At 40.5% G+C, this 21,027-nt stretch overlaps 4 protein-coding genes across 7 annotated transcripts in view; 2 read left to right on the forward strand and 2 right to left on the reverse strand.

Annotated features, from left to right (window-relative positions):
* Nucleotides 1–10,860, reverse strand: part of LOC134850881 (WASH complex subunit 5-like) — a 127,709-nt gene extending 116,849 nt beyond the window's left edge. Inside the window, exon 1 of the mRNA XM_063866643.1 lies at nucleotides 10,837–10,860. The gene's annotated coding sequence lies outside the window, so the exon portion shown is untranslated. The remainder of the gene's footprint in view (nucleotides 1–10,836) is intronic.
* LOC134852103 (NPC intracellular cholesterol transporter 1-like) overlaps nucleotides 1–10,867 on the reverse strand; it is an 80,947-nt gene extending 70,080 nt beyond the window's left edge. Inside the window, exon 1 of the mRNA XM_063868383.1 lies at nucleotides 10,838–10,867. The gene's annotated coding sequence lies outside the window, so the exon portion shown is untranslated. The remainder of the gene's footprint in view (nucleotides 1–10,837) is intronic.
* Nucleotides 1–21,027, forward strand: part of LOC134850884 (polyadenylate-binding protein-interacting protein 1-like) — a 174,949-nt gene that overhangs the window by 62,764 nt on the left and 91,158 nt on the right. The gene's annotated exons all lie outside the window — the stretch shown is intronic.
* Nucleotides 1–21,027, forward strand: part of LOC134850886 (uncharacterized) — a 201,917-nt gene that overhangs the window by 62,761 nt on the left and 118,129 nt on the right. The gene's annotated exons all lie outside the window — the stretch shown is intronic.

A 21,027-nucleotide genomic window follows, 5' to 3' on the forward strand; every position in this document is an offset into this window, starting at 1 on the left:
GGGGGGGGGTTGAATCACATCTTGTCTGGGGGGATGATTTCTACTGATTTTTTACTTTTTTACTGTTTTTGGTTTTTTCGGTTATTTTTTATGTTTTTTGTTTTTCTTGGGTACTATACTACTTTTTGTTTGGTTTTGCTTATATCTTTAAGTGTTTTTGGTCACAAACCACTCAGGGGATGAGGAGACGGCCGATCCCCCCACCCTTCCTGGTTCGTGAATTTTCGGTCTTAACTAGGTTAAAAAACTATTCACGGCAATTCGGAAGGCCTCCGCGTTCCGAACTACCCTTCCGCCCCGGCGGTTTAGGCCTTTTAAGGGCGTTAATGTGAGCATCCGCTCGGCGCGGAGTGCTCGTTAACGGTTCTGCCGGTCATGATGTTAAAAAAGAATAACACCCAGGAGCGCCATAAAAACATACATGTAACATTCGCCCGGAAGATACATATCGACGGATAACAAAACTAAGTCTTAAGACGACTGGCTAGCGTCTAAACAGAGCTTTGCATGTTTTTCACCGTCTCTACCAAGCCAGTACTTTTCGGTGGTCTTTCCTACATCAGGCTGACAAAAACGTTACTGTTCTCCAGCTTCGACCAGAACGCTCAAATTAACTGAATTACATGCAAAATTAGTGAGCTCATGGCTGGGTCTCTGTATCCCCAGACCACGAGGTCACTCCTAAAAACAGGGCTACTACTTATTATATTACTATTGTTTTTGTTCAGTAGATAAAAATCATCATCTCCATCGAAGATGGATCAACCCTTTCCCCCAACTCCTAGCACCTCATCCTTGTCAAAACTAATCAAAATATCAGTTAAATTCAAGTCAGGACATGACAGGATGCTAAAATTCAATACAAATTCATAAAAGTTCCCGTCCCGAGACCCTTCCGGATTCTTGAATCCGGCGAATCAAGCTCCTTAACCTCAGGTTCACGCTAACTCGGAGGGCTGGTTTTTACCCTTCACCGTTGTTCGCAACGGCCTTGCAACTATTGTAACAGCACAATAGTTGCAACTCGGAACGTCCTCTGCTGTTCGGTAGTTCGTTGTTGTTTTTTAGTCTCGATTTTCGTACTGTTCGTAATCGCAGATAAAGTTGTTTTCTGTTTCTTTCTGCTATTTTAGCTAAAATGGCCGTCTCTGACGTTTCTCAGAAATATGACGTCATAATTCGAATTTTTAAAAATTAGAATTCCAGAATTTTCTAGCCTTCACCGTTTGGCTAATCGTTCAAATAACGTCCTTATCCGTTCTAAATCGCCAATTCGGAAGGCTTGCTGCTAAAATACCGAATTCTGCAGAGACTGCATTTTGGCCATTCTGGTCGAATGTCACAAAAATCAAAATTTTCATAAAAATGTCGATATCTCGAAAACTAGCAAGTTTTAGATGCTCATATTTTCGCATTAGAATCCGAAGCTAAAAAGGGTTTCTGATAGCACCCAACTCAAGGGTTAAATATTTAGCATTAAACAGAAACGGGAAATTATTTAAACACATTTTGTACTAATTCATAATTACCAAGAATGTAGTTATCTCTAAACTTATGAACAAATAGAATTTCATCATTTCTATCCATAAGGCCGAAGTTCTTCGGCAACAAGCTTATCTCACCCAAAATATTTAAGATCCTTGAACCTCTGTATGTTAATGACTGTAATTTAGTTTAATTCTTGCAAAAAGGAGGACAAAAGGTAATAGAACTCGATTTTCTAGTATTGTATGCAAAGTTTTTCAGTGTAAACAACAAATTAAGATATGGATTTGGATTTCTATTATGAGCAAATCTCAAACAGAAATTCTGTAGATCATAAATATACAGTTCATGTACTGTTTATATTTTATTATCATAAAAAGTACTGGTAATGCTGTCATATTTTCTTTTGAAAAAAATCCTTCTTATGATTTATCTTTTTTTAAACAAATGAATTTGATTAAGCGCTGCAAAGCTAGTTCCGCCATATACGAGAAAGCCATATTGTATAATTGGTTTAATGTTAGCATTATAATATTTCAACAAAACACATTTTGGAACACAATACCTCATTTTTGAAACAACACCACAATGTCTACCTAGTTTAATTTTCAATTTTTCAATGTGCTGAGTGAATGTTAACTTACAATCAACTATTACTCCTAAATACTTACATGCTGACTGAGGATTATACACAATATTATCAATTTCAATTTTAAGGTTAGAAGCACTTCCATTATTAAATAGTTTCAGATACTTGAAATGTTTTGTAACATTCGCCCAAATATCACACAGCGACGGAGCGTAGAAAAAGTACCTATTAACGACTGGCAGGCGTCAGTTACCTTAATTCTACTCGTTTTTCACCGTCTCGACCTTGCCAGTTGATTTTCTGGTCTGTTTAGGGCAAAGTAAAAAGTTACCATTTTTAGGCCATCAGTCAAACGACTTTTGATCAGCTTTCGTTTACATGCGAACACAACCACATAGCTGAGTCTCGGATCCTCAGACTACGTGATTGTCATTAAAAACACGGCTCGAACAACCTATTTTTATATGTTTTTGTGTGACAGTTTTATATTAAATCCATTGGAGATGGATTGACCCTTTCCTTTTTCTATCTACTCATGCTCTGAAATATTGAAATAATATCGGTGTTAATTAAGATCTAGGACATTACAGCAACTGTTGAAGTTAGTTTACCCAGTCCCTTCACATATAACAGTCTCTGGGGGACCAAGCCTCCGCTCCCGTGATTTTCTTGAGATAACACTCTTATCTCCTATATTTCGTGTCCCGGGAGTGTTCCGTGGTATTTCTCTTCCCCCCACTGAAGCCTCCGTCTCCACAAATATCTGTCACTATGGTCCTTATCGTGTGTTATTGCCACGATAAGAGGCTTCGTAATTTTCTTGCACGACTGTTCTTTACAATCTCTATCGTGGTTCTGATTTTCGTCTTTTTCATTCAAAATGGCCGTCTTTTTTCTATTTCTCAGAAATGTTCTTCTTCCAATCGAAATTTTAAAAATAAAAATTCTAGAACATTCTGACCCTCCTTCGCAACACTTTTTCGTTCATAAGGCCTTTAGTCACTCTTTTTTATGTCGCCGGAAGGTTGTGCTGTGTCATCTGGCAGAATGGCACATTTACCGGGGTAGCAATGGTTGCCCCGCGATAAAATGTCCGACAGAAGATATCACTTGCTCAAGACATCATCTTCAAAAAATCTCCTGATTGCGGATTCTCAAGCACGCCATCTTGATTTTCCAAATTTCAATATCTTGTCCCTACCTGGGGCCCGAGTTGGTGCGGTCCAAAACTTCTTACCCGAGAAAGACAAATTCAACATCATCGCTCTGCTCATCGGCGGAAACGACGCCTTCAACGGAAAAGACCCCTCCAGTATACCTGCAGGCGACATTGCTGAAGAGCTGTCAAAACTAGCCGAGGAGCTGTGTGAACGAGCCAAAAAAGTTTTCGTCATCGGAATCCCTCATCGTAGTGAGAACCGAGCTCGATCTGCAAAAATAAACGAATTCCTAAGAAAGATAAAAGGAACTTGGAAGTTTAGAGGAGTGAGTGAAAAAATCCACAGCTCATATCATTTGAAAACTGACGAAGTGCACCTCAGTGAAGAAGGTCTGAAGGGCATTAAAAGTATTCTCAAGAATAAAATCTTATACGATAAACATTCGAACATCTGCAATACAGAAGCACATCTGGTATATTACGAGTGTCGTTTCAAGAACTGTCAGTGCCCCTATTAACGTAAGTAGAAATAGTGAACCGCAGGCCTCCCCTTTTCGGGAACCACCAGGTTTGTCTATTTCTTCTTTTTCCCCTGAGTGAGCCACAGGCCTCCCCTTTTCGGGAACCACCAGGCTTAACTGTTTTTCTATCCATAGTATAAGCAAAAATGGGCAAAAACTGCAAAACATGTAAAAGAGGCTTTGCCGGCAACGAAAAAACATACACTTGTGTCGCATGCAACGCTCAAATGCATTTGGAACCAACTTGTGTTGGGTTGTCTCTAGTGGCCATAAATGGAATAAAAGAACTAGGGCCGAATGTCATGTTGCTTTGTAATACTTGTGTGCAAAATAATGAACGAGACAACTTTATAAGATGCAAAACCCTGGCCAACATAGACGAGAAGCTCTCAAACATTGATGTAACTGAAAGCCTTAAAAGCATGGAAAGAAGATTTACCGATTTAGTAGATCAAAAAATTGGAAATGCAATGAAAACGACATGCGATAAAGTGGAAAAAACTTATAGTGCCGTTGTAGCTGCTGAAACCACCACCCGGATAAATCAAGCTCAAACCACTCAACATGCTGCCAGATCTAACTCTGATCACAACATAAATCAAAGTTTTAGGATACAAGGGGTCAAAGAGGACCCTGAGAAAACAAAAGGAGAAAACCTTGTCCCAACAAATGACGAAATAAACGAAATACTAGACATAATTGGAGTGAAGCCGAAAATAATAGAACTAAAACGACTGGGAAAATTTGATCGTAATCGAATGAAGCCAAGAACACTGCTGGTAACTGTACCTAGCGAACATGAAGCACGACTAGTACTAGCAAAAAGCCGAGAAAAGCGAGAACAATTGGTCGAAAAAGAGGTCTACCTGCTACCAGCATTGACCAAAGAGAGTGCAATTAAAGAGAACGAAATCCTTAAGAAACGAAGACAACTACTAGATGAAGGCGTTCCTCGCGAAAAGCTGAAAATAAGGAATCTAGAATTGTTCAATGATGGTGTGAAAGTAACTATTGACACTGAAGTTCAGGAACCCCAGCATTGACTAGGATTCCTCAACATTCTGCAACTAAATACTAGAAGCCTAATCAACATAGAGAGAAGAACTAAGCTAGCAAATGCAAATGCAGTTGGAAATTTTAATGTCATATGCTTAAGCAAAACTTGGCTTAACGAGAATATTCAATCATCAGAGCTTTTTCTAAGTGAATATAACATCTATAGATCTGATAGAGCTATTGTGAGTGGTAAAAACTGTCACGGAGGCAGCCTAATAGCTGTCAAGAATAGTCTAATTACCGAGGACTTATCCACCAAGCATGACATTCCTGATTCACGTGTGCTATGTAGTATAAAACTTCATCAAACTGAAATGATAATTGGCTCATTCTACAATCCGCCAAAAAACAGTAATTACAGATACAAAGTGCATGAATTTGAACAACTGATCAAAGCCATTCCTAAAAACAAACCGCTTCTCTTATGTGGGGATTTAAATTTCCCAGAAACAAACTGGAACACCCTCACCAGTACTGACGAGGAAGAAAACCGAATACTGCAAATTTTTGAAAATGGACTCTTTAGGCAGGCGATAGATTTCCCAACATGTGTGAAGAGCATACTAGACGTAGCCTTTTATCGGAATTGCTATACAAGTGCCGAACAAGATTTTAACGTTTCCAAGATTTATGACTGCTCAGATTACAATGCCATAATGTTGTCTATTGAATGCACGGTATCAGAGCCGAAACCATACTTGGAAAATTTTAGAAGTTTTGGAAATGCCGATTTTGAAGGAATAAACAATTTTATAAACGAGAACCCATTTGAACCAGTATGCCACACAAACATTAACAAAATGCATGAGGAGTACACCCAATATTTGGATGAAATCATTAAGAGTTTTGTGCCTCTCAGAACAAGACATAGGAAATCACTTCCACCTTGGATAACAAGTAGCACTTCAAATTTGATCAAAAAGTTACAAACAAAACGGCAATCATGTATACTCAAACCGACCAACTACAGAAGACAACAAGTTAAACTGTTTGAAAATTTAGTAACTGAATCATCGGAATTGGACAGGAAAAACTACCAAGAGGAATTGTTTAGAACACGGAACACTAATGTAATCTTTAAACACCTAAAGAACTTGAATAAACATACAAGTCTTCCTAAGTTACTCATAAAAGATGAAGATGAAAGCACAAATCCAAACGAACAAGTCAACATGCTAAACGACTTCTTTCATTCAGTTTTTAATCCTAAAGAAAGTTTTAGTATTAGAGATATTCAATTTGAAAATCCCTTGTTAACGAATTTTGATGTATCGAAAAAGACAGTAAGTGAGATTTTATCAACTCTGGACGTAACAAAGTCACGCGGCCCAAATGGGTTGCCACCTAGCTTTTTTCAGAAAACGAACCGCAATATATGCAAACCGATGAACAAACTTTTGAGAAACGTAAAACGCCTACGAAAAATACCTGATTCATGGAAAACAGCTGCAGTTACTCCTGTTCACAAAAAAGGTGACCGAAAAATGGTGAACAACTATCGACCAGTTTCGCTATTAAATATTGACAGCAAAGTCCTTGAAAAATGTATATACAAAGACCTGTACCCTTACTTTGCCTGGTATTTGACGAAACATCAACACAGTTTTACTAAAGGTAGATCAGTTTTGACAAACATGCTCTCTTTCCTGAAAGAAATATATGAAGCGCTTGACAATGACTCAAACGCAGAAATTGTAGCATTCTACACTGACTTTGCAAAAGCCTTTGATAAAGTTCCGCATTTTGATCTACTTAAGAAAGTTGCACTTATAGGAATAGGAGGCTGCATGTTAGAGGTACTCTATGACTATTTGAAAAACAGGAAACAGTTTGTACGAGTAGACAATATCAGCTCAAAAGTTTTAGAAGTCACTAGTGGTGTTCCCCAAGGATCACTTTTAGGACCACTGCTCTTTTGCATTTTTATTAACGACCTACCTGAAGTACTCAAATTCTCTGAACCATATATTTTTGCGGATGATCTTAAACTACTTTCCATCAAAAAAACATCAATTGAAATTCAAGAAGATCTGGACAAAATTCAGCAGTGGGTAACTGAAAACAAAATGGAATTAGCACTAGATAAATGTGCAAAAGTAAGTTTTAGGGGCGGAGACGCTAACTCTATGCTTTTTGGTGTAGTGCTTGGAACATCGATGGTTGTGAAAGATCTGGGAATTTTTGTGTCGGGCGATTTAAGTTGGAAGGTACACATTGAAACAAGATTAAAGAAGGCAAACCAAGTACTGTACCTCCTGAGAAGAAACCTATCAGCAAAGATAAATACGTTTGTAAAGTTAGGTCTGTATAAGTCACTAATACTCCCAGTGTTATTATACGGACTCTCATGTACACATATATCGAGGGGGGATCAATTGCAGTTGGAGCGATTTCAAAAGAAAGTAATCCGTTGGATCACTGGAAATAAAACGGGAGTGTACATCAACGAACTACGCTTGCTAAACATTTTACCCCTGCCCATGTTCATCCAGCTAAATAACATCTTTTTTCTTGCCAGTCTTGATTCTAATGAACGAAATGAAATAGTGTTAAACAGGCGAACCACACGGGCTAGAAATACAGAAATTTTTGAGATGCGAAAAGTGAGAACGGAAAAAGCGAGAAACGAATTTGTTTTCAGAACCAGTAGGATTGTAAATCGATTAGAACCATATATTCATTTTGATAAACGAATCGGCCTCAAGACGAGAATTTTAAACACGATGTGGAAATTTGTAAACGAGAGATTTTCAGAAATGACAACGTGCACGTGGCAATTATTCTGTGATTGTATCACGTGCAGAAACAAGTCGACATTGTTTTAGAGAAGATGCCGGGACCAAGAAGCCCAACAGCTGTGCTGTGAATCCCCAACAACAACAACAACAACAACAACAACATTATCAAAACTAATTAAGGTGGTTTTATCTGAATTAATTGTTAGTTTATTTAAATTCATCCATTCTGACATCTTTGTGACATCCTCTTGGAAACATTCAAACCGTGCGCTATCAAAGGCTATGTTGGTATCATCCGCAAACAGAAAAACTTTTGAGCTAGATGCAGCAAGGTGCAAATCATTTATATACACCAAAAAGAGAAGGGGACCTAAAACAGATCCCTGGGGAACACCGGTGGTCACTGGCAACCAATCCGACGATCAGTCATTTATTTGAACACATTGAAATCTGTTGTTTAAGTAACTGTTAAACCAAGCGAGACAATTATCCGGGATACCATAATTTTCTAATTTACTCAAAAGAATTTTCATATCCAGAGTGTCAAATGCTTTCTTCAAGTCAACAAATAGGCTGCATTTAATTTTCTTGTCTTTACACATTCTTAATCTTTCATTTAATTCAGCTAACGCATCAATGGTTGCCAACTTTTGCCGGAAACCAAATTGTCCTTCGTAAATAATATTAAATTTTTCAAGGTAACTATACAATCTAGAGTGCATGATTTTCTCAAAGATTTTGCCAAAGCTATTTAATAGTGCAATTGGATGGTAATTGCTAATATCCAATTTGCTCTCAGATTTATGCAGAGGCATAACTTTAGCATATTTCAGCGCCTGAGGAAAGGTGCCACTTCTAAATGATAAGTTAATTAGATAAGTTAATTAGGGAGCTAGACCAAAACAGGTTTTAATGAGGAACATGTTACTTATTTCATCCATGCCACAAAAATTTGTCGGTTTCAGGCTATCAATAGTGTATTCAGGCTATCAAACGAGCATTCAAAAAGGTACATAGAATGAGTCACACTTTCAGGTTGGACGACTTTATTGCCACAGGCAATTTTTTTTTGGCAAGCTTTAATCCAATTGTAGCAAAGTAGTCGTTGAAAGCATTGGATATGGTGTGCGGATCAGAAACATTAGTCCCTTCTAACTGTATGGTGGGTACCTTTGAACTTCCTTTTTCTTTACCGTTTATTTCTTTTAACAACTTAAATACCTGTCTCGAGTCTCCGATACAATTGTTAAATCTTTTAAAGTAATACTCTTTTTTTAGTTTTCTTATCATTATTTCAACGTTTTTCCTTTTAATGTGGAATTATTTTTATTTTCAATGTTGCTAACATCAAGATTCCAAATTTTGTGTAGTTTGTTTCTTTTTAAAATTGCATTTTTCATTTCTTTACAAAACCACGGCGCGTTAACATTTGTACGTTACGTTTGACTTTTGAATTTCTTATTGGTGCTAATATATTAATGCTTGAAAGCAAACATTCACTAAATGCATCATAAGCAACATTTATGTCGGCTTCATTGACTATATGAGATTGTTCTAGCATTTCTTTTATAAGAACTATAAAGTCATTTAGGGATTTCTCCTTTTTTAAAAAGGACATGTCACGATACGTTGAAGATAATAATTCATTTTCTGTCAAACTAAATGTAAGGATGATTGGGCAATGATCCGAAAAGCATTCATTTTCTAGGGTTCTTATAGATGGATTGCGAGTATTGCATGCTATCATATGATCAATAGATGTTCCATTTTTTCCAGTGATGCGAGTTTCATTTTTATTTAAAAGTTCAAACCCATTTGCAGTAATAGTATTCAGATTTGATCTCGTAAGGTTGTTTTCTATGGGAACATTTATGTTAAAATCTCCTGTTAGAATACCGGGTAATTTTTAATGACTAAACAATTCCAATTCCCTGTCTAATTCATCGACAAAAAATTTTTTTTCATATCTAGGCGGCACATAGACTACTAATATTATCATTTTATTCCCAAACACTTCAACTAGAGCTGCTAATGATTCGGAAAGAGAAGTTGATAATGGTTCTATTAAATTTACATTTTCGCCAAGTTGTATCATAGTTCCTCCAACTCTCGTTTTGCGGTTGTTGCTAAGAATTGTAATAAATCCTTTGAAACTAAATATTTTTTCATTGTCTGTTTCAGTTAGCCATTTTTCGGTAAAACATAGTACATTAATTGTTGGAGACTCGAGACTTAGAAGTGCTTCTATATCCTCATAGTGCTTTTTAAGAGACCTAACATTGGAAGTAGTAGTAATTCAAATTTATTAGCACCGCAGGGTTTAGATGGAGTAATTGCTTTAGATTTATGAGCCTGATTGAGCCGAGGCAAACGGGAAAACACCAGTAAAACAACTCATCACACTATTCAAACTGTACTTTAGAGTGTCACCTCCTTCATATAATCCATGAATTTTGTGTACATTTTGATCATCCTTCCACAAGAAATAGATAGAGCCTTCTCTCGTCCAAGCTGATTGAATGCGCGTATCTGACTTCATCATTCTCAAAAAGTTCATTCGAGCTTTAGTTAAATCTTCGAATATCTTAACGTTGTTATAGAGATCAGTTGAAGCTAGTTCTTTTTTCCTCTGCAGCAAGTGGGTTTTTTTTCACCCTTCTTGTAAATTTCACTATTACTGGCTTGACTCCGGCACCTCTTGAGGGCAGCCGATGCGCGGTGGATATATCTTGTTCTGTAATATTGGCATTGATACTATTTGATACAGTTAGAACGTTTTTAATGGTAGCGTCTATTGTTTCTTTTCTTCAATTGCTCGTTTCTTCAGTGATCCCTAATATTTTAACGTTCTCTCTCCTGTTGTAGCTTTCAAGAAGTTCTGCTTCGGATAGCGCTTTAAGGTTCGACCTACATTCGACATTGACGATTTCGCCTTTTACCATATTGAGCACTTCTGCCTTCAGTTTGGTGGTTGCTTCGGCAATAGTTGACATTATGATCGACTCGATTTGACTTTTGAACTTATTCAATACTTTGGCATCAGTTTTTGCATGGATTTAGATATTGCGTCCTTGATCTTTTTTGCAATCGTTGAATTCAAGATGTCAGAGTCATCAAGTTCCCCACATGGGCTTAGCACGGCACACTGTCTTTTGCTTCCGGGTGCAGAAACGGGAGTCTGGTCATGGAATTTAAGTATTGGCAGCACTTGATCTTGTTGAGCAGGGGATTCATTGTTGCCATCATTCAGGTTATCATCATTCATGTTATCAGCATTCATGTTCGTTCTCTATTTAATAAGTTTATCACAACAATTAGGCTAATGGCCCAATTCTCTCCTGTGGCAAGAAATATTCGTCTACCTAAAGTCAGTAACAAAATCGAGGGTGCTAGGGCCGAGTCCACCTAATGTCTCTACTGCAACTGGCTGGAAGAAGTGTGTGTGTGCCATGGCCGAGTTTTTACCGACTTTTCGAGACTCGGCAAGTTCAGCGACACATGGACCAGGAGTAGCTGCTTGGGTGGAATATGAGGCGGCTAGACGATGCACGCAGGTGAAATCCCACGCCATGAAGCGTCCTAAACGCAAAGGCATCAGGGTAACGCCGTCTGGCCTTTTGTTGTCGTTTAGGAACATACCTGCTGGTTCCAATTCTGCTGCAATATGAGCACTCTGCAGGGCTTTGTGGATAATCTCGTTACAGAGTTCGTGCCTAGCATGGCGACTCCGACTGCGAAGATAGACGAACGCGTGTGACCCGTCCGCTTCAACCTTGGTGCCACACCAACAGGTGTGTGAGGAGCAAATTGGTGCACCTAGTCTGAAGCTAACGGCGATTCTCAGCTGCTCGTCTGACATATGCAATCCTAGAGATCTCGAGGGCATAGCATTGAGCCAGTCGCTCGCTCCTTTACAAGCAGCTCCATGTAACCTGGCGGCATCGCTGGCTGTGGCTTCCTGGAGAAACTGGCTAACTTGTTTTTCCGTGATTTTGTCGTATATTTCGCGCTGTTTAAAAGATCGCGGGGGAGCTCCATCTGCTGTGAAAGCATCGAAGTTAGTAAGGGCGTGCGTTATTACGTCAGTTTGAGAAAAGGCATAGACCTGCTGTGCTAGATCTTTGACTGAAAGGAAAGACGAGAGGTACGAAACGACAGCCAGTTTAGTAGGAGGTAAGATACCAAAGCCTCCAGAACGGGCAGGTAGTGAGGCTTGCTGCCACGCAGCAACAGCTATCTTGATGTTTATGATGTTTTCCAGAAGACTTATAATTGTGTTCTCAAGCGTGAGAAGGAGGTCAGTTCTTCGATAGACTTACTTCTGATGTTCGAAAGAAGTACATCAGCTTAGGAATGAGAAAACAATTCTTCAGCAGGAATAGAGCACAGTGTGAGGATACGTGTTTCAGCCGCTCTTGCATCAGAAGGATGGCTTTCAGCTTCTGGTTGAAAATAGTTTCAATCGAGATCGGTCCCAAGGCAGAGCCAAGAAGCTCAATTTCAGAGTCCTGCGCAGTCTTGATCCTGGGGCACAGAAGCTTGAACTCGTTGGTAACCTTGGTGCGAAGCTCATGATTAGGACTGAAGAAAACTATTTCACACTTTTCATCGTTCAAGGACAAGCCGACTTTTTCGATCTCAGCCATGATGAGGCGAAGATCCCCAATGACAATCTTCCAGTCGTCGCCTTTAGTGATGTCGTCAATATAATCAATTTTCAACCTGGCCTTCAATCTGACGATAAATCTGTGGGTGGACAGACGGAAAAGGAAAACTGCTAGAGGGTCTGCTTGTTGGAACCCTTCCTCAGAGACAATGAACCCTTCGTCGAAAGACAAGAAGCTTCCCTGTTCGTAGCAAAGTCTGTAGAACGGAAGAAGTTCCGGCATTTCTTCTGCAAGGAGTTCAGCGACATAGTCTCTTCTAACGGTGTTGAATGCATTGCTGAAGTCCAGCTTAAGCAGAACATCGTTTGTCATTAGCGCTTTTGATGAATGCCCGAACTGCATGGACCGCAGCTTCCGCTCCTCCCCGGGTGCCTAACCCAACTTGAAGGGGAGCGAAGTAGGATTTGAACTTCGAACTGGCAATACTGGCTGCACATTTGCCAGCAACTCGGCGCAGTGTGTATCCCACAGTTATAGGGCGCAGGCCTCCGTTGGGCTTGTTGAAAGCACTCAAATTGGCGCCAGCAATTAAGGGTTTTATTCTGTCTGAAACTTTTCCGGAAAGGAGAAGGTTAACAAACTCAGTAAGCGCTGATTTCAGGTTCGAGGCGTCTTGACCAAGTTTATCACTTAGACAGTCCTTCACATGTTGAGGACGCAAACAAGTGGTACCTCCTGCAGATCCTGGCGCGGAGCTCATGACAGCCCTATAGACATCGTCTTCATTAACAATTAAAGTAGTGTTAACGTTTTGCGGATAAACTCTTCTGTCCAGTGGTGTTTCCGGATGCTTACTCTCAAGTTTCTTCAGAGTAGTTGAATCAAATGGGGCAATCGTGGCATCAGAGGAAGCAAGTCTGACAGCGCCACGAACATCACCTTCATCAAATATTTCGGAGATTTTACGGCCGGTATTGTCGGCAGGATCCGATTTCCGTTTCATTGTTTTCTCGGAAATCCGGTTGCCAGCGACGAGCAAGCGATCTTTATCCGCGTTCTCGAACTCCTGGGTTTGCTGATTGAGGATAGTAGCAAGTGACTTACGTTTCCTGGTTCCGCCCCGATCTGGTTGACGAAGGCAACTAGTTGCTGCAAAAACAGTCTGACCCAGTTGAACTCGTCTTCGGGGCTAGCAACGACTTGGCACAAGCAGTCCTTCAGCAGTTTAGCAAAGTGACGCCTACTAGTTTTCTTGAGGAGATCCAGGATGTTGTTGGGACTCCGCATGGTGTTTGTCTCACCTCGGGAGCTGCACGAAAATACATGCAGTCCGGAAAATACATCGTCCGATCTGCCCAGGCGTGTTGCTTCCTTCTCATTGATACCCGCGCATGAGAAGTGATACCACATCCAGCAGTAGTCACCTTGGATTCCTCTGCTGACAACGCGTTTCCCGAATCTGCATTCTGCTCGTCCACAAGGGGCAGGTCGACTGGGCATCTTGTCGTGATTCCGGGATCAGTCACCATTAACCGGAAACTATTTAATAAGTTTATCACAACAATTAGGCTACAAGATCAAACTTCCAAATATGACCGACTGGCGCAGAGGGAAAGGGTTGATCCATCTCCAATGTATATGATGATTTTTATCTATTGAACAAAAACAATAGAAATATAATTAATAAGTAGTAGCCCATTATTACTAAAACTATATAACAACTGTAACATTCGCCCGGAAGTCCATACCGACGTAAAAACAATGTAATATTCGCCCGGAAGTATATATCGACGGAAAACAAAGCTAGGTTGTAAAACGACTGGCTAGTGTCTAAACACATATCTACATGCTTTTAACCGTCTCTACCAAAGCCAGTTCTTTGTGTAGTCCTTCTAACCTCGGTTCGAGAGAATCGTTACTGTTTTGGGCTATCGGCAAAATTAGTGAGCTAATGGCTGGGTCTCAGTATCCCCAGACCACGAGGTCACACCTAAAAACAGGGCTAATACTTATTAATTATATTTGTATTGTTTTTGTTCAGTAGATAAAAATCATCATATACATTGGAGATGGATCAACCCTTTCCCTCTGTGCCAGTCGGTCATATTTGGAAGTTTGATCTTGAGCAACGTTTGGTCTTGATTTTGTTGTGAAATGAAATTTTTCAAAGATTCGAAGTAGCGTGATCAAAGCAGCACAGCGGTGAGAAGTGTAACATAGCGGCGGATAGCGACTGCCGATATGAAATAGCTGAACTACTGCGTTCTTTAATGCAAAACTCCTGGGATAAGGGAGAAATACCCGAAGATTGGAAATGCGCAATTATAACAGCGATTTACAAAAAAGACGCAAAAAGTGACCCAAACAATTACCGACCTGCTAGCCTTACATCAATCTGTTGCAAAATAATGGAAAAAGTGATAAGAAGACAACTGTTTGACTTCTTGAGACCAAACAACATCTTATCAGAAAAAAGTATGGTTTCTTTCAAGGTCGATCAACGACTCTCCAGTTATTAAAAGCGTTCGACGACTGGACTGCTGAACTGGACAAGGGTTATTAGGTAGACATAGTGTACATTGACTTCCAAAAAGCTTTTGATAGCGTTCCCCACAAAAAACTATTGAACACAAAATCAAAATCTGGTATCAAAGGGAAAACTTTAAGCTGGATCACAGCATTCTTAACGGATAGGTGTGCCAGTCGGTCATATTTGGAAGTTTGCACTTGGGCAACGCAAGAAACATGATTTTGAGGTGAGATGGTTTTTTTTCAAAAATTCTAATTGAGCATGGCATGCTCAAGTTTCTCGAGACAAGTGAAAATATAAAAAATTAATATCAGAAGATCCGAATTAATTGCGGGAAAGTAATCAAAAAAACAGCGGGAAATCGCTATTCGCAATTTCCTGGTATAAGATTACACGGGAGTAGAGCTGTCTTATTCGAAACAGAAGGCAGAACAATCGCGAGTAAAGAACAGATAAATTAGAAGTCGACCAGAGTGAGCCTTCGGTGGGAAGGTGGACAGGCGAAGTCTCCCAATGGTCCAGAACCAAAGTTGTCTCTTGATTTAAAACTGTTTTATTCAGAACTTTTTGAGTTAAACTTGATTATCCATATTGGCTAGAGTTATTGGTTAATTAAGTTACTCCAATTCTGGAGTGTGCTGGTATAAGAGTACCCAATTTAAATTTCTTGAGTGTTTTTTATATTGTTATGTTGAGTTTAGGAGAGTTCTAGGTTGGCCCATCTGAAAGGAATCGAAGTTCCACTTCCCAATAAAAAGTAGCTATACGGATTGTAGCTATACCCTGTTTTTAAGGGCGTTCGCGTGCTTTAGGTATTTTGAGACCTAAGTATGGGGACATTCTAATTTTCTAGAGTGGAGGATATTTTGGTAGCGGCCTTTAAGCTGTAACAAAGTTTTCAGTCTCATGTCATTGGTGAACCGAATTGGCTCCGACCGTTTGAGGTAGAAAAACACAAGAGATAGTGTCCCTTACTCTTGAGCCACTGGTTATAGGGCTTATTTTTCTTTAACCTCATATGTGACTGAAGTAGGCGACTGTTACACAGTGTTTTTATGGGGCTCCTGGGTGGATATGAACCACCAACCTTTCGGTTAACGTGAACCGCCCCAGGAGTGCATGAACCACCCGGTTAACATGAACCATCCCAGGTTAACATGAACCACCCCAGGAGTGCCATGAAAACAGTGTTTTTATGGCGCTATTGTGGATTTATACGACATCAGGACTACGGGATCAAACCCACTTGACACAGCTCCGGGCAACATGCCCATTCTAGAATACCGGTGGCTCGGTTAAGCGGGAACGTGTAAACCTTCCGGTTGTACCGTGACAGGTTTTCAAGAAAACTCGAGAAAAATACCTGGAATGCTCTCCGAACGAAGCCTAGCTAACCGAGTAAAAAGGGATAACTAGGGGGACAAAAAAAACAGTAAAAGACAAAAAGCAAAACAAAAAACCAAAAAAGAATAGAAAAAGGAACAAAAAAACCATGAAACATAAAAAGGACAGTGGCTTTGAATTCCAGATTGGGTGGATCAAACCTTTATATTAATTGAAGTAGTATACCTATACTGTTTTCCAATAAGATCGATCGTTTTGATCAAATCAGCAACTTTATACAGGTGCCCGAGTGTGGGGCGTTGTTAAGGGTTTTCGAATAGCTTGCAAGTTCAGCGAACCATTAGGAGACTTGACTGGAACAGGTGACCAGCCAAGTGGGAAAATGGTTCTCAGGAAGCGGACCCGAGAAGTGCTGGAGACGCCAAGGAGACATCCAGCATGGACAAAAACAAACAGAGAAGGACACACAGGGGTGTTCTGTTTGGTCAATGGACGGACCACTGGGATACTTGACTGGAAGAGGTGACCAGCCAAGTGGGAAAGTGGTGCCGGAGAAAGGTGCTCGACACGCCAAGGAGACAACCAGCACCGAATAAGAACAAACAAAAAAGGGCACGCAGGGATGTTCTGTTAGGTCAATCGTGTATCGTTAAAATCCACATTACTTTATAGGAAATAAGTATAAAATCGGATAAACGGATACCCACTGTTTTGAGGATACGTTTTTACTTGAACAGAGCTTGGAAACAAGTTCTACGGTTTTCTCTGAATAGGTTTAGCACCCATCGCGCTTAAGGTAATTTTCGGCTTAAAAGGGGGGTTTAATAGGGGGATGGTTAAGTTAGAGGAAAACGGTTGCAAATTGTAAAAAGGGGGACACATTATAGTAACTATATAATCGATATCGTCGATTTAGTTACCTGAGTAGAACCAGAAACTGGAAACATTCATCTCTAAACCCAGAACAAGAGTTGCAACGCAAGGATATCCAAACTTAAGTTCCAATTAAAATAGGTAACCTGGTCGGATCGGGTGAGGGGATCGGAAATAGACAGTTTTTGAAACCCGAAGGGAGAATACCCCATAAGATCGTTAGTAGGGGTGAGTTAAACGCGTGACAATCAGGTAACAGACCTACTTTTTTTACGAAAGGACGACATTGGTCACCTATCAATTTTAGGTGCGTTCATCTTTCTGTTTTTTATCATTTTTCTCACTTAAATTTCTACGTTTTTGGAACTAATTTTATCGGTTTTTGACAAATAGGTGATCACAAGACACTTGCTAACAAGTCGTGTTTCGACTGGCATCAGAATAATAGAGGGAGGTAATTACACGGGGGCTAATAGGTAAAACTTTTGGTCAGTAAGATTGGGTTTTGGGGAAATTTTAACACTAGAGCTCAAGTGGTGGTACCGGGGATAGAGATCTAAGTTTCCCAACACCGAAGAAGAAGAGATCCGACTGTCCCAACACTTGAACAAAGAAGTCTTGGGACAGTGCGAAGTGTCCCAACGCTTGAGTGGGAGGTCTTAAGACAGTGCGAAGTGTCCCAACACTAGGTCTTGGGCCAGTGCGAAGTGTCGCAACACTAGAACGAAAAGTCATGGGACAGTACGAAGTGTCCGACGCTTGAGTGGGAGGTCTTGGTACAGTGCGAAGTGTCCCAACACTTGAGTGAGAGGTCTTGGGACAGTACGAAGTGTCCCAACACTAGGTCTTGGGACAGTGCGAAGTGTCCAACACTTGAATGGGAGGTCTTGGGACAGTGCAAAGCGTCCCAAAACTTGAGTGAGAGGTCTTGGGACATTGCCAAGTGTCCCAACACTAGGTCTTGGGACAGTGTGAAGTGTCCCAACACTAGGAAGAAAGGCCCTGAGGCAGTGCGAAGTGTCGCAACACTAGAACGAAAAGTCATGGGACAGTGCGAAGTGTCCCAACACTTGAGTGTGAGGTATTGGGACAGTACGAAGTGTCCCAACACTTGAGTGTGAGGTATTGGGACATTACGAAGTGCCCCAAAAATAGGTCTTGGGACAGTGCGAAAGGTACCAAAACTATGACGAAAGGTCCTGAGACAGTACGAAGTGTCCCAACACTTGGACGAAGGGGTATTGGGACAGTGCGAAATGTCTCAGCACTTGAGTGAGAAGTCTTGGGACAGTACGAAGTGTCCTTACATTAGAACAAAAAGGTCTTGGGACAGTGCGAGGTGTACCAACACTTGAACATAGGGTCCTAGGAAAATTAGAAGACGTTCTGGGATAGTGTGAAGAGTTTCAACACTTGACTAAAAAGCACCAGGAACCAGTCAGAACGATCAAAAAACAGTCAAAACTCCACACTATTAAGATTACGAACTCGAATGATTTTTTCTTAAGAGAATTAGGAATACTTTTTAGATTTTTTTAAAAAGTTTAGAATAGAAACTTGTAAACATTAAAGTTGTAAATAAAGAAAATTGTAAATAAAAATCAGGAGGCGAAGTAGGGTACCGATAGCAGATAAAAGTGTTCAAGAACCAAAGAAAAATCATAACTCGTCGCAACTGAAAGCAACACTATCAGATCCGAAAGTAATGAGAAAGAACTTTTCAGTGAACATAATCAACACAAGAAGCGCAAGGGAACCCAAGACGAAAGAAAGCGCTGTGGAAGGACCAACTGTACCTGCTATAGAAATCGATCTTGAGACACCAGATCAGAGTGTTGACGAGGTGGAAAGGAAAACAACGGAATCAACACCAATGCCGAATGCGGAAGAACAAGAGAAGAAGACGACCGGGAAAAGCAAAAAATTTGGAACAGTTTCTGCAATAACAACAGAGGCCAAACAAGACGATGAGCAGATCAAATGTGGGGCAACAACTAACCATGAAAAAACAACTTCTCTTGAGCTGGACGACTTGATGGCAAAGTTGCACCAAATTGGCAATAAATTGAAGTGGAGCGAAGAGGATCAACAAATGCTAAAAAAGGAAATACGATACAACAAGAACGAGAACCTGGACAATTGCTTCAACCTGGCAAGGGCGACAGAAGAATAGTTACAGCAGATGTCAGACAAGGTAGAGGCCTCCGACAAAGAGCGAGAGAAACATATCAAAAAAGGCATGCAGGAAATGAAGCAACGATACGATGGACACAATCAATGGACACAGTCAAGACTGGCATGGAAGCCGAGGTTGGGAATTCAATGGAGATAAAACACGAGAATGCTTCTGCAGAAGCGATCAACAAAGTGAAGCAAGACTCAGCTACAAAAGAAATTGAGCAACGACTGAGGCAGGAAATAGAAAAGCAGAAGTTGAATGAGTCACTCTGCAGAATAATCCCAGCGCAGGAAGCCACAGAGAGTGCAACAAACGGTAAAGATTGCAAAACTCTAAAAATGGTGACGAGAAAACCATTTGGCATAACGAAAATTGGAGTAGTAATAATGTCGATAATCCCACTAGTCACGTAGAAACAAGAAACCTGAGTGAACCAAGTGATCAGGCGATAATGCACATCAATGTGTACGCAAATTACTTGAGTGCAGTAAGCCCGCAAACAACTTCTAGAGCCGTGAGGTCACTTTTAACAAGGGGTAGCAGCAAATCAGTTCGCGTCGACAATAGGTACACGAAAAGATATAGTCCCAATGAGGTAATGATAAATCTAGATGAAAAAACGTCTACACGAAGACAATGATAACATGTGATGAAGACCTAGCCGGACAAATATACGTGGGTAGAGAAGAACTAAAAGTGAGATCGATTGGACACTGTGCCATGTTAGAAGAAGATGCGATGCTTTTCGGGACGGAAGCGGACGTATATGGGCACGTACTTGACATAAGTGGAAACAAGGTTCAACTGCGTGGGTTATTGGACACTGGAGCGGTCTTGAGCGTCATACCAATCGAAACATGGAACAGGATGGGCTTCGACAAAGACGACTTGGTAGACTCGAGAATACGGCTGTTGGCAGCAAATAAAGGGGCACTGCGGGTACTAGGCAGAACACCAATAATAGCCTTAAACTTGGGGGAAACCAATTTGTGGATGAGCTTCCTCATGGTGGAGAATCTAGATGAGTCTGACCAATTCTTTTTAGGCAGAGACTTCATCAGGACTTTCGATGTATCAATTGACCTAAACAATGCGATGTTCAGGATTCGGAAACCGGAAAGGAAGTACGTAATTAAACCGCTAAATTTGATAATGGCGAATGAGAATTAAGCAAATGTGTTCTTGAGTAGGAGGGTAAGGCTGAAAGCAAAGGAAGCGGCAATAGTAAGCCTGCGGATGAAAAATTATAATGAACTAAGTGACAACAATAAACAAGTATGCATTGTCCCAAATCCAAACAGTCAAAGTGCTGCTATTTCAGGAAGATCCTTCTCGATAGCAAAGAGTGGCCTCTGCGTCATGTATTGTTGAATACTCTTGATATACCTATCACAATCTAGAGGGGAAGGAAATTGGCATGCGCTCTTCCTGTGAAAACTCGATATGAAATGACTGAAAATGTGAAAGAAAATGATGTTCTTGATTGCCCAAATCATAGGGATAAGATTTGTATCTGGAGAAGATTGAAGAAAATAAAACATTCGTCAGGTCGTGTGAAATCGCATAAGTCAGAGACAGACGATGGACTTTCGAGCAATTCGAATTTTCCTGAAAGACCAACACTAGAGGAATTAGAATCGGATAAACCGGTTTTACCAGAGATAGAGCAATAGAGGGGTAAGGTGACGGACGAACAGCTTGAAGCCATCAAGGACGTACTAGATCGAAAAGAGGACGTTTTTTCGAAACATAGGGCAGACATTGGATGTTGTAACTTTTCTGAGCATGAAATAGAGCTTGAGGAGTAGGCGGTACCACATAGGGAGGGGGCGAGGCGTATGACCCCTAACAAATCAGATGCATGTAGAAAAGAAATAGAAACCCTAGTAGAGTATGATATGATAGAACCATCCAAATCACCGTGGGCGAGTGGAGTAGCGATGGCT

Source organism: Symsagittifera roscoffensis, chromosome 7, assembly GCF_963678635.1.
Source record: "Symsagittifera roscoffensis chromosome 7, txSymRosc1.1, whole genome shotgun sequence".
Classification (NCBI taxonomy): Eukaryota; Metazoa; Xenacoelomorpha; order Acoela; family Convolutidae; genus Symsagittifera; species Symsagittifera roscoffensis.